This window comes from Aegilops tauschii, chromosome 2 (genome assembly GCF_002575655.3).
Source record: "Aegilops tauschii subsp. strangulata cultivar AL8/78 chromosome 2, Aet v6.0, whole genome shotgun sequence".
NCBI classification, from domain to species: Eukaryota; Viridiplantae; Streptophyta; class Magnoliopsida; order Poales; family Poaceae; genus Aegilops; species Aegilops tauschii.
In genome coordinates this window covers 475,895,942-475,903,779 of record NC_053036.3, presented here as the reverse complement: position 1 = coordinate 475,903,779, position 7,838 = coordinate 475,895,942, and the positions used below count along the sequence as shown (strand labels likewise).

General features: G+C 44.0%; 1 long non-coding RNA gene across 2 annotated transcripts; it reads left to right on the top strand.

Annotated features, from left to right (window-relative positions):
• The first annotated feature begins 4,759 nt into the window (after window positions 1-4,759).
• On the top strand, window positions 4,760-7,293 carry LOC120973609 (uncharacterized). 2 transcript variants are annotated; one of them, XR_005768807.2, is made up of 2 exons: window positions 4,760-5,450; window positions 6,140-7,293. It is a non-coding gene; the product is annotated as an uncharacterized lncRNA (long non-coding RNA). The 2 variants fall into 2 exon arrangements; XR_005768808.2 differs by having other exon boundaries at window positions 6,137-7,293.
• Window positions 7,294-7,838: the final 545 nt, after the last annotated feature.

The window sequence follows — 7,838 nt, the reverse complement described above, 5'->3', positions numbered from 1 at the left end:
AATCACAAAGCATTGATACAAACATTAAGTTGAAACCAAGGGATTCAACAAGCATCACTTTGTCCATGTGCTGATCCTTTGAGATTGCAACTCTACCTAGACCCAATACCTTGCTTTTACCAGTGTCAGCAAATGTGATGTGACTCTTGTCAGATGGACGTAAGGTTGAGTCCATGAGAAGACTTCGATCACCAGTCATGTGGTTAGTGCATCCACTGTCCATAATCCACTCAGAAGCCTTTGGTATCGTGCCCTACAGTGCAGTTAGGGGGATAGGCTTCACCAAGGGAAATGTGAAGCATAAACATTTGACGAACAAGCATATTATCAAAGTTCAGATCCTGGTTAGGGCAGATAGGATGATTGTCAAGGGATCCAGGAACAAAATACATAGTAAGACCATTTGGGCATTTTATCTTGCGCCCCACAAGATGTTTTAGGTCCCCAGCAATAGCATCAGACGCCTTTGATTTCCGGCTGGAGACCTTTCCCTGCAAAAGAAGGTTAATTTTTCCTAACCACCCACATCTTCAGGGGTGGCTTAGAAGCAATGAGTCTAAGAGCAGCATCTGAGAACTTCGGCTTTGGAGCCCTAGCAAATAGCCTTCTAGGAGGTGAATAATACTCATATGAATAAGCAGAATAGTTCTTGGTCTTATGAACATAGCGGTTTGACGAAACACACTCATATTCATAAGTCTGAGTATGATTTCCCTGCCAAACATTGGCGTTAGGGTGACTCTGGTGAGTCCTCTCTCTGTATGAAGCCTTTGGACTATATGAAGCCTTTGGTCTGGAGTTTGTCTTCCTCTCAGGTGGTGTCAGGATGACATTCACAGGAAGATTCTCAAGACAACTTTTGGGTACCCAGATCTTCTTCATAGGTGGTCCATTCCTGCAGTTAGTACCAATATACCTGGCAAACACTTCACCATTCTGATTCTTAAACAGTTTATAGTTTGCATCAAAGGATTCATCAATGATAATCGGGTTAGCACAAGTGAAGCCAGATAAGGTGGATGGATCCACTGAAGGTCCCTTTGCAGCAACCCATGTGGTTTTGGGGTATTGCTCAGGCTTCCAGTAAGAACCATCAACATTCATTTTCCTCTCGAACCCAACACCCTCTTTCCTAGGGTTTCGGTTCAGAATCTGCTTTTTGAGGACATCACATAGTGTCTGATGCCCTTTGAGACTTTTGTACATCCCTGTCTCAAGCAATGTCTTCAACCTGGCATTCTCATCAGCAATAGTAGTGGTATCCTCAGTAGAGAGGTTAGTTACCACATCAGTAGTTGAAGATATTGCAACAGTAGCAGCAGTAGAACATTCAGCAATAGAGACAACGTTATCACGCTCAAGACATTTTAGACATGGTGGTTCAAATCCTTCCTGAGCGGAACTGGTCTGTTGGGCGCGAAGTGACTCGTTTTCTTTTTGAAGATCTTCATGAGCCGCTCTCAAGTTCTCAAGTTCTTGCTTCCTTTGAAGATAATTGTAGGAAAGCTTTTCATGAGTTGTTGAGAGCGTTTCATGACGAATTTCAAGTTCCTCGTACTTAACATGAATATTTTTGATGTCTTCAATTAAGGACTGAGATAGGGTCATTTCCGGGTCCAATAGGTCATCGCTTTTCTCTAGCAATTTTTGAATATGTTCCATGGCATTCTGTTGTTCAGTTGCAATTTTAGCAAGTGTTTTGTAGCTAGGTTTAGATTCACATTTAGAGTCATCATCACTTGATGTTTGAAAGTAAGCATCGCATGAGTTTACCTTGGCACCGCGTGCCATGAAGCAGTAGGTGGGACAGAGTCGTCCTTATCATCATCAGCGTTGGTGACGGAGCCATTGTCTTCAGAGTTGAAGATGGACTTGGCAACGTAGGCAGTAGCAAGAGCCAGACTCGCCACGCCTGAGTCGGACTCCTCCTCAAACTCCACCTCTGCCTCCTCAGAAGCGGACTCCTCCTCTGAATCCATCTCCTTGCCAACAAAAGCACGAGCCTTGCCAGATGAGCTCTTCTTGTGTGATGAAGACTTGGAAGAAGACTTTGAAGAAGACTTTGAGGATTTATTCTTCTTCTTGTCATCAGAATCATATTCCTTGCTCTTCTTCTTCTTCTTCTTCTTCTTCTTCTTCTTTGTCTCACTGACCCATTGCGAACACTCAGAGATGTAGTGACCAGGTTTCTTGCACTTGTGGCATGTTCTCTTCTTGTGATCACGTGTGGAAGCTTCATCATTTCTTGAGCTGGATCTTGAAGACTTCCCGAAGCCTTTCTTCTTGGTGAACTTTTGGAACTTCTTCACAAGCATAGCAAGCTCCTTTCCAATGTCTTCAGGATCCTCGGAACAGCAGTCAGATTCTTCTTCAGATGAGGAAACAACCTTTGCCTTCAAAGCGCGAGTACGACCATAGTTGGGACCATAGATATCTCTTTTCTCAGATAACTGGAACTCATGTGTGTTGAGCCTCTCAAGTATGTCAGACGGATCGAGAGTCTTGAAGTCAGGGCGTTCTTGAATCATCAGGGCAAGGGTGTCAAATGAGCTGTCAAGGGATCTCAAGAGTGTCTTGACGATTTCATGCTTGGTCATCTCAGTGGCGCCGAGAGCATGAAGCTCATTTGTGATATCAGTGAGGCGATCAAATGTGAGCTGGACATTCTCATTGTCGTTTCTCTTGAAGCGGTTGAAGAGGTTGCGAAGAACACTGATCCTTGAGTCTCTCTGGGTTGAGACGCCTTCGTTGACCTTGGAGAGCCAGTCCTAGACTAGCTTCACAGTTTCCAGAGCACTCACACGACCATACTGTCCTTTGGTCAGATGACCACAAATGATTTTCTTGGCAGTAGAATCCAGTTGAATGAACCTCTTGACATCAGCAGGGGTGACACCTTCACCAGCCTTGGGAACGTCGTTCTTGACGACATACCAGAGGTTGACATCAATGGCTTCAAGATGCATGCGCATCTTATTCTTCTAGTAGGGGTAATCAGTGCCATCGAAGCCAGGGCATGCAACGGAGACTTTGATTATCCCTGCAGTCGACATAGCTAAAACTCCAGGTGGTTAAACCGAATCACACAGAACAAGGGAGCACCTCGCTATGATACCAGTTGAAAGTGATAGTTATCGACTAGAGGGGGGGTGAATAGGTGATTTTTATGAAAGTCTTCAAAACACGGGGGCTTTGAAGACAAACACTAGAAATGAACCTATTGATATGCAGCGGAAGGTAGACTACACTAGACAAGCCATAGTCAAGTAAATAATAAAGTGAAAGCACGAAGACTATTAGCAGCTAGGTAGTATGGATCAGGATGGAAGATAGTATGAAACCAAACAACAACAGTCTTCACAAAGTGAAGCCAATCAGATCAAGCAAGTAAGCAATGACTTCACGAAGGCGTACTGTAAGTAAAGAGAGGTAAAGGATAGAACCAGTTGCTTGGTGAGGACAAGGATTTGTTGGACCAGTTCCAGTTGCTGTGACAACTGTACGTCTGGTTAGGGAGGCTGAGATTGAACTCAGAAGACCACATCTTCACCTTATTCCCCTTGAGCTAAGAACACTTAGTCCTCGCCCAATCACTCTGGTAAGTCTTCAAGGTAGACTTCCAAACCTTCACATACTTCGTTCACTGGTAATCCACAATGACTCTTGGATGCTCAGAACACGACGCCTAACCGGCTGGAGGATTCACAGTCCTCAAGTGTAACAAGTCTTCAGGTCACGCAGACAGAAATACTTCAGTGATGCCTAACACTCTTTGGCTCTGGATGTTTTGGGCTTTGTCCTCGCAAGGATCTCTCTCTCAAATGCTTCGGAGGTGGGTTGCTCTCAAACGACAAAAGCCGTGCACTAACTCTGAGCAGCCTACAATTTATGGTGCAGGGGGTGGGCTATTTATAGCCATGAGGCAACCCGACCTGATTTGTCCAAAATGACCCTGGGTCACTAAGGAACTGACACGTGTCTAACATTCAGATTTCAAACACACGCGACAGCTTGACTTGAGCTACAAGTAAAGCTGACTCATCCAGCTCTGGATAAGATTTGCTCTCATTGTCTTCGCTTAAAGACATAGGATTTGGTTGAGCATCACTTTAGTCACTCTGACTTGTTCACTTGGACCCCACTTAACAGTACGGTGGTTCCTATGACTCAACAAAGAAGAAAAGGAAACTACGAAACAGCTATGTCTTCGCACTACATAGTCTTCACGTGAATGTCTTCTCAAGTCATAATCTTCGTTGTGAATATCTTCACAGACCACCATTGTCTTCAATGTCTTCACACATTTTTAGGGGTCATCTCTGGTTGGTAAACCGAATCAATGTGGGACTACTACTTGTGTTATCCTGCAATTCTCACAAACACATTAGTCCCTCAACCAAGTTTGTCGTCAATACTCCAAAACCAACTAGGGGTGGCACTAGATGCACTTACACAAGGCAATAGTCTATCAGTTTGATATTGAAACAATAATACATAAGCATACTAGTAAACAATCATTGCCTTTCAAAATAAAGATGCTAAAGAACATGATCACTACACATTTAATCATGTAAATCATGGCATGCTCAGTCTTCCTAACATAAAGATACCAAATCACGAACAACCCTAGTGTCAAACCAAACAATTGAATCATACTTTTTTTAAATAAAAATTCAAAGTATTTTTCATAAAAAAGTCTTGCAAAATTTAAAAAAATCGCATTTCCAGAAGAAGTTCAAATTTTGAAAAACGTTTTGTATTTAAAAAAATATTCCAAAAGATGAGAAAACACGCAAGTTTTTAGCTATAAAAAACGCTTTAGCTAGAATGTCTGGCCCGGTTGTACAGTACCAATTTTGATCGGCTACAGTATTTCTAATAAAAAAACTCCCGCAGTACGTCCATTATAGGTGATATGCGCTACATATTAAAAACATTAACGTACGTAGAAGTTGTGACTGCTCGCCTATGCCACATCGCAATTTACTGTCGCTCAATTAACACATCCCCAGGGTAAACTCTCGATGACTTTTTCCTTGCTTCGTCTAGAAGAGAGCCGCAGCCGCCTCGAGCAATGGAGTCCGACTCCTCTTTTTCTCTCCGCACGCAACCTCTCCTTTCCTCTTCTCCTAGGGTTGTGCCGCCGCCGCAACCCATGCCAGCTACTCTGACGCCATCCACTAGAGAAAGCATCCTCCCCAGATCTGCTTCTCCCCCAAACCATCTCATCTTCTAATTCCACCCGGTCACCATGATTGTTGCAGAGGAGGAGGAGGAAGGGGATGGCAAAATCTCGGGAGAGAAAAAACCCGGCAAGCAAGCGAGAAGGATGTCATGGCAGACGTACATTGACGAGCCGCTGCTCTGCGACATCGACGGCCAGTGCCTCACTGCCGCCCCATCTCGGCCACGACGGCGCTGCCTGGGCACAATCCGAGTCCTTCCCCGAGGTCCTCCTTCTTTGTTAAATTATCTACATCTACTGCTCCCATTGATACTCCTTGTTCTGTTTTACTTAGTTTACCTGGTCAATCTATGTTTGACTTGACTGAGATATCGCTTGTCCGGGTGGCTGCGAGCCTGATGTGTTGATGAATTCATTATTTACTTGCTTGTTGTAATCGCAATCTACAGGAACGCTGCTGGTTGGAAGGGGGGGGGGGGGGGGGCTAAATTTCAAGTACAGATGTGGTTACTTGTGTCGAGAATTTTGTTATAAGCATCTGTAACTTACTAATGGAAGCACATTGCAGGGTGATATCTATGTGGCCATACAGATGAAAGTTGATTTTCCAGCTAGCCCAAAAAAATACAATTACCAAAATTTAGAAGTATTGATTTAATGGTACACGTAATTCCTATAGAGACATGGCTTGGACCATCAGATTGCAGGGAGCATAAAGTTTGTTTGTGTTGTTACTATTTCAAACTGTATTAAACCGTGGCTACATAATTTTTAGTGAATGAATGGGGAAGGAAGATCCACTGATCGATATTCTTTTTTGCGACTCCATTAGTTTGTATGTTCAGTTGGCAAACTTTTGCTCTTTTATGTTACACATCATTCTTGTGTTTTTTTCGAAAGATTATATTGCATCAGTCTTATGACTTATGATCAGTGTGTTTCTACATTCAGCAGGTCAAACCTAAAGAACTTACTGCAGTAATAAATGACTTCGATGAACCACACACTTTGGCACCAACTGGATTATTCCTTGGTGGTACAAAGTCGCCATGAAGGCAGCCAACGCACGCGACCTCCCTCTCTCTCGCTTCCTCTCCCATGTAACCCGCCGCCACTAGCGTCCCCAGTGGGAGAGCAACTGGGTACACCGACATCGTCGCACCTCGAGGAAGGAGTGGGTGGAGGTGAAACTGGGTGGGAAGAGAAGGCGGCGGCAGAGTTCGCTGCAGTTTCTATTTGTCATCTGCCTCGATGCTGGAGGCGGCAGATCCATCCAGTCGAAGTGGCTACCGAAAGGGGTGGAGGAAGAAGCCATTGTTGACTGGCTAAGGGTCAGGTCAGGAGGATCCGCCGTGCTTGCCACCAGAAGAAGGGACCCTCTTGTGTCCCGCTTCTCCCCGAGTGTCGGCCACGCGGATAGGCCGCTAGAAGCGCCTCGATGCCGAGTACTAGCTCGACGGCGAGATCGAACGGGAAAAGTTCGGCTCCATTCGGATCTGCCGTGCCAACGCCGGCGGCGAGGAGTTCACAACTCCCCAACAATGGCAAGGATACGGTAGACTGCGTGGCCGACATCATGCAGGCATGTAGCACCTCCCGGGCCACCCTGGCGACATCACGCTCAAGGCCGTCTGCGAGGACATCGGCAAGTTCTACCTCATCATGGAGCTCTGCAACGGCGACCGCTTGCTGGACGAGATGGCCAGGTATGTTACCTTCTTTGAGTTGCAAGCCACATTTGTGATCAAGGATCTCATGTTAGTGGTGAAGTACTGCCACGAAATGGGCGTCATCCACAGGGACATTAAGCCAGGATATATTTTGCTCACCGGAAACATGGAAGATGAAACTAGCAGATTTTGGATAGGCAGCATGAGTCACTAACGGAAATTTTTTGCTAATATCTGAAGCTTTCTTCGCACATCATGTTTATATGGAGCCATCTTGGTACAGTTATATTCTTCATAATAGGAAAGGCCAAAGAGAAATTTCCATGTCTTGGTGCATTTTAATTTCAGGTACCACTACAATGTTGCAAATGATAGATTATATTCTTATAAGCTTAGTTTCCTCAAAACTTTGATCTTTAATAATGGATGTTTCCTTCACTTTGACTTTCAAAGTATAATAAACAAGAACACCAAAAGGCCACAGATGTGTAACGATCTTTGATTGTTCCCGTTTCTCTTGTTGCTTAGCATCCGATTTACTATTTAGGGGACTAATTTATTATCCAATTCCCAACACGTATCAAATGTGGGATTGGGCCTAATAGTCCACTTCCCAAGTCTAATGTCTTAGCAAACTCCTCCTTATGAACTCCCATTTCCTTATGAACTAGGTAGCTCGTGGACAAGAGCCTTTGAGGGCAGGTCATGGACAAGGATGCTAATTATTTAGGATTTCACATATTAATTGTAGTTCATGTATTTAGAGTTAGTCGCAATATCATCATTGTAGATCAATGTTCTATGTGCAGGCTGCCACTGCTCATCTTCCCCCAAGGTTACATTTTTTTTATTTTTGATTACCTTAATCTTTACCCTAGATATGCATTGCTAATGGTATGACACCCTAACAAGATTTCCATTATTATTATTTGCAATTATTACACAAGGACATTATCAAAGGAAGTTTTCCTTATTTAAAAATT